Below are 15223 nucleotides of genomic sequence, written 5' to 3'. Positions count from 1 at the left end.
GAATGGCAGTACAGCTGTCTTGGAGAACATTGCATTTTCCACATTTGATGGAATTCAGTTGTCCCTTGCTGATTCAATTAAATGTAGGTGTTATATCAGTCTCAGCATTATTGCTTCAGAAGCAAGTTAATACAGCTGCCAAACAAAACAAAACAAAAACACTTTCTTCCATCTTAACCCAGATGATGGCTCTTATCTTGATTCAGCCAATTTATCCACATGGATCCACAATAAAGAAAAAAGAAAATAAAAAAGAAAATCTATTGTGATATTTTGGGAATGTGCTAACATGCCACATAACTGTACAAACTGGTTTGCAGAGATTCTTTCAAACAGTCTTTGGCTTTTGGATTATATCACAGGTAAATTTCTATTGTTCAGAGGTCCAATATATTAAGCTGTGGCAGATCCAAAAGGCTCCTTATTAGATCTGCACTTCCAGTTCAAGAAAATGTTGCATAATTCTTGATGATAACCTGGGTGGATTAAACATTTTTATTGGCTTCCACTAGATGGCAGAAAACATCATCATTTCATCTCCCAGTTAGGAAAGCTGATGATTGTGCTGGAAGGCTTTCTAATACAGCTACTACATTGCAGCTAGATATACGAACTTACCACCCTTGGCCCATCATTGTCTGTTCTGAATAGCAACAACTCTCCAAGATGTCTTCTACGCTGTCTCCCTCATCCTTCTAACTGGAGACACCAGAAATTCTATCTGGAACCTTTTATATGCAAAGCAGCTCAGCTATTTTTTCATTGAATTGCCCCTTATCTTCTCAGCTTCTGAATTTTTGCCAAGGATTTCTCACAAACTCTGTCATCATAAGAAACAGATACCTAGCAAGTGCACATGCATGCACGCACGCGCACACACACGCATGCACGCACGCACGCACGCACGCACACACACACACACACACACACACACACACACACACCATAATGTAAATTTCCTTTGACTAAATCCTGCACTTAACAACACAATCTGTGCCTTGCCTGCACTTTCATGGGGCATGCAATCATACAGACTGTATTGGTCCACCATTGCTATCCCTCTGCAATGTTAGCATTATTCATTTGAGATCATGCCCGGCTATGAATTAAATCAGAGGATACAGACCCTGGGAAACCGTGATGATTCTTTTTTCTGACTTACATGAATACTCTTGAAAACTTATTTCAGGAAGATCTGATTGGTTAGGAGTCCCATGACATCTTCCCCATCATGTTGTGCACATGATTAATGGTTTATAAAATGAGTGTATCTACTCCAAACACAGTAAAGTAGAAACAGGAACAGAAACTTGATTGAGCATTCAGGATATGTCATTCAACCTTGTGCTTGGGCTGCTTTGAATGTTATTATTAAACCACAGTCATATTTTCTCAGACGGTAGCTAAAACTTAAATAAATACAGGAAAGGGTTTTACTTTGGTATGACACTGTAAGTTTGACTCACAGGGACAAAAGAGGTCAGTGCTGGCATTTCCACTTAAAAGAGATAAACTTCCCTCTAGTAGAAATCACAGGATTAAAACTATGTAAGACAAAAGACACAGTCAGATGACAAAAAAAGACTGCAATAACACATTCATTGAAAACCACGGGAAGGTTGGAATTAAATTTTAAATGGGCTTTCCTGCATTACCAATTAGGATTGGCAGCCTCCAGGTGATGGCTGAAAACCTCTTGTTCTTACAACTGATCTTCAGGAGACAAAGATCAGTTCACTTGGAGAAAATGGACACTTTGGAAGGTGGACTGCATGGCATTATATCCCATTGAAGTCTCTCCCCTCCTTAAATCCCACCTCCTCAGGCTCCACCCTCAAAATCTTCAGGTATTCCCTAAACAAGAACGGGAAACCCTAGAAAACCAAAGACACAGATGATGATGATATATTTATATTTTACCCTCCCCCACTAAGATGGGCTCAGGGTGGATGACAACACGATAAAATACATCCTATCACAATTGCTAAAAACATAATCATACTTTAAACAATAGCACCAATCAACAACTTCTCAGGTACCTCCTGGCAACTGGTGGGAGACGGGTGGGTGGGGCTTACTAGTTGCAAAGGGAGGCTGGCGTCGATGGTCGACATCACTTTTGGAAGTAACATCATCACATCACTGATGATTGTGGGGACACTGGTATTTGGGCAAAAACTCTATGGTAGAAGCCATTTTTACAATTTTGCCCAAATGCCAGAGTATCTTTGTGGTCATAGACAATGTGATGATGTGGTTGTTGGCAGCATGATTATGCTGAGCGGAGGGGCTTGGAGCAGGGAATCTCAGACTCCTGGTGGGGTAACGGCAACCCTGGTATGCACCAACAGCCGAATGATATCTGAAAGGCACTATAAGTGTACTTTGAAGCCAATGGAACTAGTGCTTCATTTTTTGGGGAAAGAGTGGCTGGACTTAGCTCTATTTTAAAGGACCACTCTCCAATACCAAACCTCTTTCCCTAAATCTGCTCTCATTTCTTTTATTAATGATGTGGAGAATGTGCACATGCATTGGATTTTCCTATCTGTTTATGTTCCATACATTCTAGGATTCAGTTTTACATAAAAACAGGCCCCAGAACTAAGCTCTGACTCAGTTGAGTCCCTCCTGCAGCCTTTCTTTCTAGATCCACAAGGTAATACACTTTTGTCTGCAGTAGAAACCACAAGAATCAGATCCTCAACTGAATTTGTATAAAGAAAACATCTGTGTGGTAACATTAGGCCAAGCAATATCCCTATTTCATTTAATTTTTCTGACATTTTAAAATATTTTGAATTCTCTAAGAAAAGTTATTTGTGATTTGGAAGTCCACTTCCAAGATTATGAACATGAGCTCATCCTCTGAAGTTATTTTCTAATTCTGTGTTCCATAAACTGATTGCAAGCAAAGGTCAGACATTATGCAGAAGATCCATAATGTGATCACCAAACTTTAAAAAAAATCTTTTAACTTAAAAGCCGCTGGTGAGGAGGGTCCTTAACCATGGTGTTTGTGGCTAGCCTGTTTTTTTAAAATCTGAACCACTGTTTTAGACTGCCATAATTCACTCAAGGATTTATCATAGGCAAGAACAGTTAAACACAAAGTTGTTATTACTGAAGCTCCATGCAGTTAAAAAGACCTGACCTTATTTACCCAGAAGCCTGAAAAAATATTCAGCTTCCTTATTTTGATGCCTGGCATTAAGGTCATAACAATCTCCTCTCCCCCACGTCATTTTTCTGATGTGAATCCTCTATTTCCAAAGCTGCTAACTTCTTCTCTGGAAGGGGCACCTAAGGAATTCAGTCTTGCATACACCACCCACTTTGGGATAGGGTGGGATAAAAACTTGATTAAATAAATAAATGTTTGGGATTTTTTTTAATTCAGTGGGATTGAGCAGACATGCAAAGATCAAACTTCAAGTTATTACTCAACATATTGTTGGTTAAAAAAAGAAAAGCCCATGAAGATTATGCTGCTACAAGGTTCCACAAGACTCTTGCTTTGACAGAGTGCAACTTTCTCCCTGGAGTTTGTCTTTCAGGGTTCTTGACTTTCAGAAGCTACAAGCATCAGGAAAGATGTTGAAATGGAGGTCTTTTCTAAGGAAGTAGCTGTACTGACTCAGAAGAATGTGTCTTTTCCTTCCACTAACTATGAAACAATGGGTGTCTCCAGAACATTTGTTAACCTTTTCATAATATCTCTCCCGTACTTTTTTATCCTGTCTCTCCTCCAGGGAGCCAAGAAAACCTAAGAATAGCCCTGATATATCTAACCAGTGGTCCATTATCACAATGTCATCTAATCCACTCTCCAAAGTGGCCATTTTCTCCATGGAAACAGTTCTCCATGGGAACAGAACTCTGTCTAGAGAACAGATGTAATCCTGGCAGCTCTCCAGGTGCCACCTGGAAGTTGTTAATTTGGGAAGAAGTAATTGGCAAGCCTACACCTGTTGCCACCACTAAGTTAGTTAAGGCTCACTCATCTGGAGTTGTTTCTGGGCCACTTTAATATGCCCTTGCTCATGAGGAATCCTTTGAATGTTTCAAGGCCTTGCTACTGGAACCACATCACCCATTACGATCTTGTTTCACATACACGTTTGTTGCCCTGTCTTGTCCTTTACCCCTAAGTAGACTTCTGCACCTTCCCTATCCTAGCTCAGAATTCTTTACAATACTGCTCTTTCTTTCCAGACCTCCTTGAGGAGATATTACAGCATACATTTAGTACACTGTTAACTTTCCTTCAAGAATGGCCCACAGGTTGTAACCATCTGGATAAGTAGAGGCAACTTCATGTGTTGCTCTTGATAATAACACTGCTGTGAGGGAGCCTAACTGGAGTGAAGCCTTCTTATAGAAATGGTCCAGCTAAGTGATGTCTTGCAATTTCTCAGTTTGGAGAAGTGGAATGTGCAAAAGAATATGTATAAGGTGGTTCCTAAGGTTCCATCACAGGTTAACATTATCCTTTAGTGTAAGAAAGAGAACTGTGTCTATGTTATGGAAACTTTGCATACACTTTTAGAGGAAAAAGAAAAGCTGAGTCACCACTAATGGGGAGTTTCCTGGGTTCACAGGATACAGTGCATTTTTGTGCAATTTAGAGCTCTTCTCTTTACATATACTTCTTCTTTCATGTTGACAGACATTTTGCTAGCTGAATAATAAAGCATGAGGCTTGGTGTTGTGAGTTTGTTTACGTAAGATTTTTTTCTTAAATAAGAAAGAATTGGACAACGTCTGAAATACAGCTGAAACACACAGATGTATGCATGCAGATGGATACAGCCCCACAAAATGCTGGGTTGCATAATACAGCATTAGCAGTTTCTTATTTGCCATGTGCTCTTTTATTGTTTCAGCCAACAGTGTTCATTGAGAAGCAGGTCTTTGTGTGGCTTATTAACTTGATTTCAGTTTTCCCCACACTCTGCCTCTTCCCTGTTCTTCTGTCTTGGGGATAAGCTGGTCGTATTCTTGGTCCTTCAAATCCCTTTGGACCCCATTTGCTAATTCACTGACTGAATTATTAGCACTATTTCTGATTTTTTACTCCATAGTACAATTCCAGCCGGCAACTCTGTAGTCCAGAGCCAAGTGAAAAAACTGTGGAACAGAGGCAGCTTTTTCACACTAAGTTTCTGTGGTCAGTTTATGAACATGAATCTCTTCTGAGGTGTAGGATCATATTCACATGAACATGTGTCCTGAGATCACACCTGTGGGGTCACATGTAGTACAGTACTGTGAGAAAGAAGTAAGGAGTGAAGCTGATTCTAGATTTGAGGGTCTGGTCCAGTGGCGTAGTTTTGCCAAATGGAGGCCAGGGTGGACTCTAAATTTTCTGCCCCCGTGCCACGCCCCCCGCACCACACACCCCATGCTTCACTTACCTTAGCCGGTGGCCAGGCTGGGCAGAGAGACGGAGAGCATGCCCACAGCTAGAGGCCAGACAACGGCTACAGGCCTTGTCCCAGGCAGTACACAATTATTGCGCCAAGGCCCAGCCATGCCCTCCTCCTTTCAGGGGCATGGCATGTGCACGTCACCTGGGCAGGCCTTGGCCTGGGCGGCGCGCACATGTTGCACCAAGGCCCAGCCACACCAATCCTCCTTCCTGGAAGTGTGGGGGCTGATTTTTCCATCTCCCACGTGATCTCCAAGGGGGCGCCCAGGGCATTTGTTCCTGGATGTCCCTGTGGCAGCTACACCATTGGTCTAGTCCAGGTAGCAGGGCTCAGAAGCTAAGCAGGGTTTGCCCTGGTCAGTATTTGGATGGGAGATCACCAAGGAATACCAGTGTCACTATGCAGAGGCAGGTGATTACTGAACATCTATTGCCTTGAAAACTATGTGGTTGCCATAAGTTGATTGCAATTTGATGACACTTTACATACACACAGCAGGAGTCTGGAAAAACTAGATAGCAGTTTCCTTACCTATCCTTCCTGCTGTTATCTGGCAATATCTGTTCAGTATGTATAAAATGCCAATTCTGGCCCTTTCAGCACAACAGAAATAAAATGATTTGTGGTCGGAAAATAAAATGTTTCCTACAGGATTTCCACACAGCTTTTTGCTCAAAACATTTGGAAAACGTTTTATTGTTCCTCAAAATGTTTTAATTTGAAAATCCTAAACCAGTGACTTTTTTCTTGAAGCTGATTTCAAAATATTTCTTGCTTGCTGTGAGAAGAGCAGGAAGCATTTTATTTTTCCTGCCTGACTGGTTCTCACTTTTGTTTTCTCCACTGCTTCTGCTCGCCATTCAGTTGCTTCAGTTTGATTCTATGTGCTGTCCACCATTTTCTTTCCCACTGTGCCCAAATTGCACATGCATTCACTGTTTCCGATGAACAGAGATGCTGTTAATAATTGTTCTGACACAGCAAAGCAAGCTGCATTCCTTATGAGTAGGTTCACTTGTTGCCCCTTCTTTTTTTTTTAAAAAAACAACAACCCTAAACGTTTGTAATCATCTGGCCTATTAGCACCTCCCCCAAAACAAACAGTCGTTTTCCTGTGGTGCTGATTTTCATTGTGTGCTATCTAATCTGAAAAATGCAGGCACTTGGAAAGTAGCAATGTCAGTGCCTAGAGTTTTGTTCACATTTGCTATTCTATAAGAACTTACTACAATTTATACGAAAGCGCCCCAAATGATTTCCGTCATGAAATACCAGCAGTATTATTATATTCCAGGAAATGTTCCTCTAAAATCACTTCTGCTGCTAAGAGTTCTGTTTTCTTGTCTTGGATTGAGGACTATTGTTTTCATAGACTGATTACGCACGGAAAGGTTCCTGCGACTTCAAAGAGAATTGGCTGGGGAATCTTTGTTTCAGGGCATGTTTGGTGTTATTATCCACCGCCCTGTTTGCAGTGGGACAGGCATTATCCATCAGCTGGTTTTTTGCTTGCATCGGGGCGGGGGGGGGGGGGGGGGGAAGAATTGTTGAGTATTCTCTGTCATAGTTGTGTGCTTTAATTTCTAATATTTATCTTTAAGCTTATCAATAGATTGATATATCAATCTATCCATAGATCGACATACCAACATTACAAAAGTGAACTATTAAAGAAAAGTCTTGAATACGGCATCTGTGCTCGAACACTGATTGTCTTTTATGGCAGGAAGTGAGAGGGCAGTAATGGCAGGGTGCAAACTGCAAAACCATAAACGGACAATGTGGACTGCCATTTTCTAACCTCCCCAGGTTCACAATCATCCGTCTCCCAATGTGATGTAAACTCAAGCATCAAGACAGACAGGCTTTTCCCATTGTGCTCTGGAATTTTGCGTACTTTGCCTTTCGGGCGGAATTTACAGGCAACCACGAAATAAACAAGTACTATGGATCCTTTCTCAAAAGGGGAGGGGAAGGGGGGAACAAGCTAGCTTTAACACACAAAAAGGGTCCCTAACAGTATGATTGTCCCTGTCAAGCAAGATCCCCCTAGGCAAAATTATGATTTTCTTCCTCCCGCAGCAGAGATTGCCAGGTTACGACCTTAACCTCACCCACTTGCAATACAGACTTGCTCACTGCCGGACCTAGTGGCCAGCTGTGAAGCAAAAGTCTTGATAGAGGCAGATCAGGAGATGAAGGAAAAACCACCAAAAATTTCCACCTTTTTTCGTCTCTAGACGCCTTTTACACACACAGTTTAAATAAAACCTGCTTGCGGAATTCCAATGCCAGAAACTTCCCTACGTCTGCTCACCAGCAAAGCTGGAAAAGCAGGTCCTGCCCCAGCACTTCTCCACCAAAACTGTTACGGCCTTAACAGGGGCAAGGGTTTTCTTAAACCGATTCTCCACAAGCTGCTAAAAGAGTAAACCCAGCACACATAGGATTTTAAAAGAGAAAGTAGCAAAGGGGAATGAGCGGCTCACGTTGGCAGCGAGGAGGGGCGAGAGAGGGATCTTTTAGACTGTATAATCACGAGGGAAGGAATTCCTAGCAATGGAGATTCCACAGGGAATCAAGAGTTCATATTGAAGTTAAATGTTTTATATAAATCTGTTTAAAGATTCACGCACACAGTAAGACACAAGGGCACATACATTCCAAGTTCCTGAGATATAGAAAGGTGTTAACAATATAGATTTGGAGAGTAGAGAGGGAGGGGTTTTTTTTTGTGGGGGGTAATACATTACCTAGCGATTCTTAGAAGAGTAGAAGTAGAGAGGCAGGGATTCCATGCCAGCACAGGAAACAATGAAGGGCGAATCCATGTCTCAACACCACAGCAAGAGAACATGTGGCAATGAGCAATATGTTGCAGGTAAACTGAACTTTTATAAGGTGGGTCGTTCCTTGATGGGAAAGGAACCAATCACACTACGTTTCACATCTGTGCTGGGTCTGGGGGTGCTGAGGTAATTAGTCAGCTCATCTACTGCTAACCCAGGACAAAGGGGCCAAAATTGCTTTGTTAAGCTAAACAAGGAAATGCTGAAAGACTTCCATGCAGATTAACTCTTGAGAGTCACTGCCCAGGATATACAGATTTAGCTGAGACATTTAGATCAGGATAAGGTGAGTGGTTTAGGAGTGTCATGACAAAGGGAAGGAAATGCAGAGAAGCAACCCTTTGTTGCTAACTTGGTTTCCCAGAAGAGATAGGGAAATGCAGAATCTGATACTGAGGTGGCTTTCCATATTCTTTGTCTTTAACAGTTTCTATTCAAGGTGTGGTAATCAAGCATTCTCGTGACTCAAATGAGACCTCCAGGTTATGCTGGGGTAACTCATTATCTTAGCTTTTGTAAAGCAGACCTGTGACCTTTGGACATGCTGCTACCTACACCCATAGGAGTGCTTTTGGCAACTGGCTTTTGCCAATATGATTTTAAAGCAGAAATATGTATAAATAATATTCTGGGGGTCCTTTGCGTCGTTACAGGAATCACTATTTGCTAGTGTATAAAACAATGAAGCTGGAGACATCCCAGTTTGTTGATCAAATGCAGAGACAAATCAGGTGTTGAACTGATCAACTAGTCTTATTATTTTTTTCTTTTTTTAGTGTTAGTATTGATTTACCGATCTATCAATATGATTATTTAGTTTTTTTAAAAATCCAAGGATCTAAAGTTATACAGGAGTGGGGAGGCAATAGAAATGATATGGCAGGACAAGAAACAGGAGTAGTTGGCAACATGGAGGACAGCAAGGGGGAAGCATGCAAAGCAGCATGAGGGAGAGGGAAGGGGAAGACTAGTTGGACTGGCTGCAGGCAGAGGGAAGAAGTCCAGGGCAATTAAAATTGTGCTATAACTGGATTTGCTTACCCCGGAGAGAGTGGAAAGTGAAAACGGGGCTAGAGGAAATATACCCATTCAAGAAATTTTGCAGCGGCAGACATTCACCTCCACCATGCAGCAAACACCTTATGTGTAATCAGCCATACAGTTTCAGCAAGGAAGGTGTCCTATGGATGAGATAAATACAACTAAATTTACTAGCGGATTAGATGGCGTCCATGGCGGAGCTCGACAGCAGAGCTCCGTCCCTACAAGCTTTTTAAAACTTACTCCCTTGTAGTTACAGCCCAAAAGGGATTGTCCTACCCACCTGGTTGTACTTGGGAGGATAGTGATAACGAAAATAAAAACAATAGTGACACCGGAGCGCAACGGAATAAAACAACAGCGAAACCGGAGCAGGAGACCGGAGGAGAACTCACAGCTGAAGACGATACGAGGCGTCGGTATGTGCAGCCTGACTTCTTTTGGCCTCCTTGTTGTCCGTCTCCTCGGCCCGTCAGCTGGAGCCTCGGATTTTTCCGTCGCGTCGGCTCCCCCTGGACCCTGGCCTCTCCTGCCGTATTGTGCCAATTCCCCCTGGGTTCTTCCAGCGCGCTGGCCCTCCGTGGAGGCGTCTGCCGAGTCGTGCCGGCTGGGGCTGACGAGGGAGACGAGGCCCCTCGGCGTGGGGACGGGGCAGCCCGGTGTGGAGACGGAGCGGCTCGGGGTGTCCCAGCGAGGGTTGGGATCGGTGGCAGTGATCCCTCCCTCTACTCCTGGGGGTGAGCGAGGACCCAGCCGAGACTGGGGTGGAGACGGAGCAACCCAAAGCAATCCAGTGGAAACGGGGTTGAGGTCAGTGGCAGTGGCCCCTCCCCCTCCCTCCCTCCCCCCGAGTACGAGCAGGGGTGCAGCCGAGACGGGGTGGCCCGGAGTGATACAACAGAAGCGAGGCCGGGGCCAGCGGCGGGGATTCCCTCCCTATTTCCAACTAAGAACGAGGGCCTGGTCGGAGAGGAGCAGAGACCCCTCCCCCTGCTTCCAAGTACGAGCTGGGGCCAGGTGGAAGCGGTGGAGATCGAATGCGGAGCCCGGCGGACCTGTAGCCGGGACCCGAGGACTGGGCAGCGTGGAAAGGAGACGGAGTGCTTTGAGACACCATTGCAGAGCCGACGTTGGGGCTGGTGGCAGCGGCCCCCTCCCTTTCCTTCATTCCTGGACGCAGTGGGCAGATTGGGAGAGAGAGCAACTTGAGCTGAGAGACACGTGGCCTGAGACGGCAGTGAGAGAGCCGGACAGACCGTGTGCTGTGATTATGACCTAGTACCCTCCTTAATATTCTAAATACTGTGCTCCTTTTCCCCTCCCCTCCCATTGGACAATTAATTGTGTTACCTACAACTCAATAAGTAATTGTTGTGAGTTTTGCTGACTGTTAGTTGTAGTAGGTTATTGTTAATATAGTGAGTAGTGATTGTATATTTGTGTAGGGTAGGGTAACTGTATAGCTCGACCTGCTATAGTAGTAGGATTAGTTAGTTAGTTAGTTAGTAGTAGGTCTGAGCCTACCCACTGTGGAGATTTTAGTTGGGCTAAGTTAGGAGATAGAGGGGGACTAGGGAGAAATGGGGGCACCTAGTTTGGGGCTAGGGATCCCAGTGTTGATGGGACGGGGTAAATACAGCGGTAGGCGGTGGCCGTATAATAGACAGCGGACGAGATACGGATATGCTCGTTCGCTTTCTGACCTCCGACCTATCCCTAGGAACGAGGATGGCTTGGTTCAGGGATACCCTGCTTCGTCCCTGGTGTTAATCAATGCCAGGTCCATAAATAATAAGACCACAGTTCTTCGGGATTTTCTCGAGGAACTGCAAGTGGACCTGGCTTGTGTCACCGAGACCTGGGTGCGTGAGGGTGAGACCGTCGCCTTGGGCGAGGCCACGCCACCAGGTTTCGCGTGTCTCCACCAGTCGCGAACACGGGGCCGGGGGGGCGGTGTGGCAATGTTCGTCCGGAATTCTATTCCTTTCAGGGCAGTCCCCGTCCCGGAGATCACCGGCATGGAGTGTGTCGGCCTGGAGTGGTTGGCCTTGGAGAGGTTGGCTGTCCTACTGGTGTACCGGCCGCCTAGCGCACCGGGGGACAGCCTACTGCGGTTGCTGGAGGTGGTGGCGGACTGGGCGTTGAGGTTTCCCAGGCTTATTGTCCTGGGTGACTTCAACGTCCATGTCGACACCGCCTCATGCACGGCGGCTGCGGACCTAGTGTCATCCATGGCGACGCTGGGCCTCTCCTTATTGAAATCTGGCCCCACTCATGAGGCCGGTCACACGCTGGATTTGGTCTTCGGGTCTGAGGTTAACTTGGTCGTATCCTCTGTTGACAGAGTGCCATGGTCCGACCATTATGCCCTGAAGGTTCGGATGAACATGCCGCGCTACTCCAGTCTAGGCGACGGGCCGATTTATGCCCGCCCGCGGAGACTCATGGATCCACTTGGTTTCCTGAATGCTCTGCGGGACCCTGAACCTGCCGGCACACTCGATGAGCAGGTGGAGGATTGGAACTCCCGACTCTCCGAGGCCATCGAGGTTGTTGCTCCCCGGCGTCCTCTGCGCCCCCGTTCACGGCAGGCTCCATGGTACACCGAGGAGCTGCGCCATATGAAACGGGTACTCAGACGGCTAGAGCGAGTGTGGAGGAAATCTCGTGACGAAGCTGCGCGAACATCTTATAGGACGTTTATGAAAGCCTATGAGATGGCGACGAAGGAGGCGAAGAGGGCTTTCTTCTCCTCCTCTCTCGCATCTGCTAGCTCTCGCCCGGCACAATTATTCCGTATAATTCGAACTTTGACCTCCTTATCAGAAGGTTCTACAAATTCCCAATTGACTATTAGCTGTGAGGCATTCATGAGCTTTTTTGCAGATAAAATCGCATCGCTCCGCCAGGACCTTCCTGCCACTTTGACTACAATAAGTGAACTGGAGGCTCCCTTGTCGTCTTCCGGTCCTTGTTTGACCCAGTTTTCCCTGCTCTCCGAAGCCGCTGTTGACAGGGCCTTGGCTGCTGTTAGACCTACGACCTGTCCTCTGGATCCGTGCCCCTCCTGGCTTATTAAAACCTGCCGGGCGGAGCTACGACCCCACCTGTTGAAGATCGTCAATGACTCCCTTGAGCAAGGAGTCTTTCCGGGTGGGTTGAAGGAGGCGGTGGTCCGCCCACTCTTGAAAAGACCATCATTAGATCCTAGGGATCTGGCCAATTACCGCCCAGTCTCGAATCTTTCGTTTCTGGGAAAGGTAATTGAGAGAGTGGTGTTGGAGCAGCTTCAGGGCTTCCTGGATGACACATCGGCCTTCGATCCCTTCCAGTCCGGCTTCCGTGCTGGGCATGGGACGGAGACGGTTCTCGTCGCTGTCACAGACACGCTACGTATGCAACTAGACCGAGGCGGATCGGCGCTGCTGGTATTATTGGACCTTACCGCAGCGTTTGATATGGTCGATCATGACCTTTTGACCCACCGCCTGGCCGCTTCCGGGATCCGGGGCAGTGTCCTTCAATGGATTGCCTCGTTTCTTCGGGGGCGAAGTCAGCAAGTGTGGTGTGGGGACCAAGCCTCCCGGAGGTGCCCACTTCAATGTGGTGTGCCTCAGGGGGCACTGCTGTCCCCATTGTTATTTAACATCTATATGCGACCCCTTGCTCAGTTGGTACGTAGCTTTGGGCTGATCTGTCACCAGTACGCTGATGACACTCAGCTCATTCTGTTGATGGAGAGGGGAGCCGTCACCGCCCCTGCGGCTCTTCAGCATTGTTTGGAGGCGGTCGCTGGTTGGTTGCAACAGAGCAGGTTAAAACTTAATCCATCGAAGACGGAGATCCTTTGGCTTGGCCGTGGGGGAGGGGTTGGGGATTTCCAGCCGCCGGTGTGGGAGGGGGCCTCATTGGCGCCGACCCCCTCTGTCCGCAGCCTGGGGGTCCACCTGGATTCGTCTCTTTCGATGGAGACCCAGGTGGCCCATGTAACCCGGGTTGCGTTTTTCCATCTGCGTCAGGCCCGACGGCTGGCCCCCTTCCTCTCCAACACAGACCTGGCCACTGTGATCCACGCAACGGTCACCTCCAGGTTGGACTATTGTAACTCGCTCTACGCGGGCCTTCCCTTGCGTTTGATCCGGAAACTGAAACTGGTCCAGCACGCAGCGGCTCGGTTGCTCACAGGGGGCGCCTTCCGAGACCACATACAACCTGTGTTGCGCCGTCTGCACTGGCTCCCAGTTGAATTCCGAATCGTCTTCAAGGTGTGGGTTTTGACCTTTAAGGCCTTACGCGGCCTGGGACCCTCGTACCTTCGGGACCGCATTACCCCATATGTCCCAGCTCGGCCTCTGCGTTCGGCAGAGGCCAATTTACTGGAGATCCCTGGCCCCTCAATGATGCGGCTGGCCTCCACTCGGGCCAGGGCCTTTACGGCTCTGGCCCCTGCCTGGTGGAACACTCTCCCACCAGCTGTCCGGGCCCTGCGGGACCTTGGGGATTTCCGCAGGGCCTGTAAGACCGAGTTGTTCCACCGGGCTTTTAGAGAAACCAGCCGCTGAGTGCCCCCTCCCTTCCCCTAGGTTTGGAATCCCAATGCCAACGGGATCCATCATTAAGATCTATGGTTCCCTTATACCACCGGGACCATTACCCCCTCTTGCTAAAGGGACTAGGTCTAGATAGGACGCCATCCTGATATATTGATATACTATAATTGCTGTTTTATTATAACTTATGGACGCTTATGATGTTTTATGTGATTTTATGATGTACACCGCCCAGAGCCCTTCGGGGATTGGGCGGTATATTAAATCAAATAAATAATAATAATAATAATAATAATAATAATAAATAATTATGGCCTTCCTATTGGAGGAAGTCTCTACCTGATTGTGTGGGGATAGACTGTTTCTATTAATGGCAGAACTGTTACCGCTGCTCTGCCTTTGTTTCCATCAAGGGCAGTTACCTCCCTACTCTGCTTCTCCCCTCAGCCCCTGGAGAGGAGGTTGGCTGCTGGGAAGAAGAGAATGTTTGTCTGGGGAGTGTCTGTGTTTCTGTCTAAGGTAGAGCTGCTATTACAACCTGCTCTGCCCTCTTCCCACCCTGTGGATTAGTTTGTTAATAGGATTGTTGTTTGGTAACGTGTGTTTTGTAAAACTGACCGTTCCCTATTGTTACTTTTTTGATATTTTAAGCTGTTTTTTGAGTTTGCATTGAGTGTAAAAAAGAGGGCTTTAAACGCCCTAATGAACATAATTGTCATCAAGCCTCCATTTTGCTATCTATTATCTCTCCACTACCATTTTGATGACTGAGATCAGTGTATATATACATTGACCCTTCACCATTTCCCTGTCATTGTTGCCATGAATGCAGTTATCTGCACTGGTGAAGCAACATCTGCTGTTAAATTTATATTCACTTTCCTTCATCAGCCAAAATTTTCCACCTCCATGCCACTTGAGAGGGTTTTTTAAATCAGTAATTGCTCTTGCGCTGCAGCACAATAACACTATAGAGATGTATTGCCATGATTTATTATTTCCTCTGCATTTTCCAGCTTTCTCCTCCCCCCCCCCCAAAAAAAGTTTAGAGTAGTTTTTATTGTAAATCTCAGCAACAATGTGCTAAGAATTTTTTTTAAAAAAAATGAAAGTTGGAGATTGAGAGGAAATGTTAGATTGTGACAACAGTACAATAACAATTACAGAGTGTTTTGTAAAAGCCCTCTCGTGTGAAAAAGGTTGAAGGAAAATAGTGCTGACTTGAGTAAGACATTTGACAATTTGCACTTTCCTGCCTAGATGCCTTGCAAGTGAGTTTAGACTATGTTCTTTCCAGAATCAAATTTGAGACAAGATGTGCTAAAGATGGGGATAGCTTAGAAAGTAGTTA

This window comes from Sphaerodactylus townsendi, linkage group LG04 (assembly GCF_021028975.2).
Source record: "Sphaerodactylus townsendi isolate TG3544 linkage group LG04, MPM_Stown_v2.3, whole genome shotgun sequence".
NCBI lineage: Eukaryota > Metazoa > Chordata > Lepidosauria > Squamata > Sphaerodactylidae > Sphaerodactylus > Sphaerodactylus townsendi.
Note: the sequence above shows the minus strand (reverse complement) of the source record.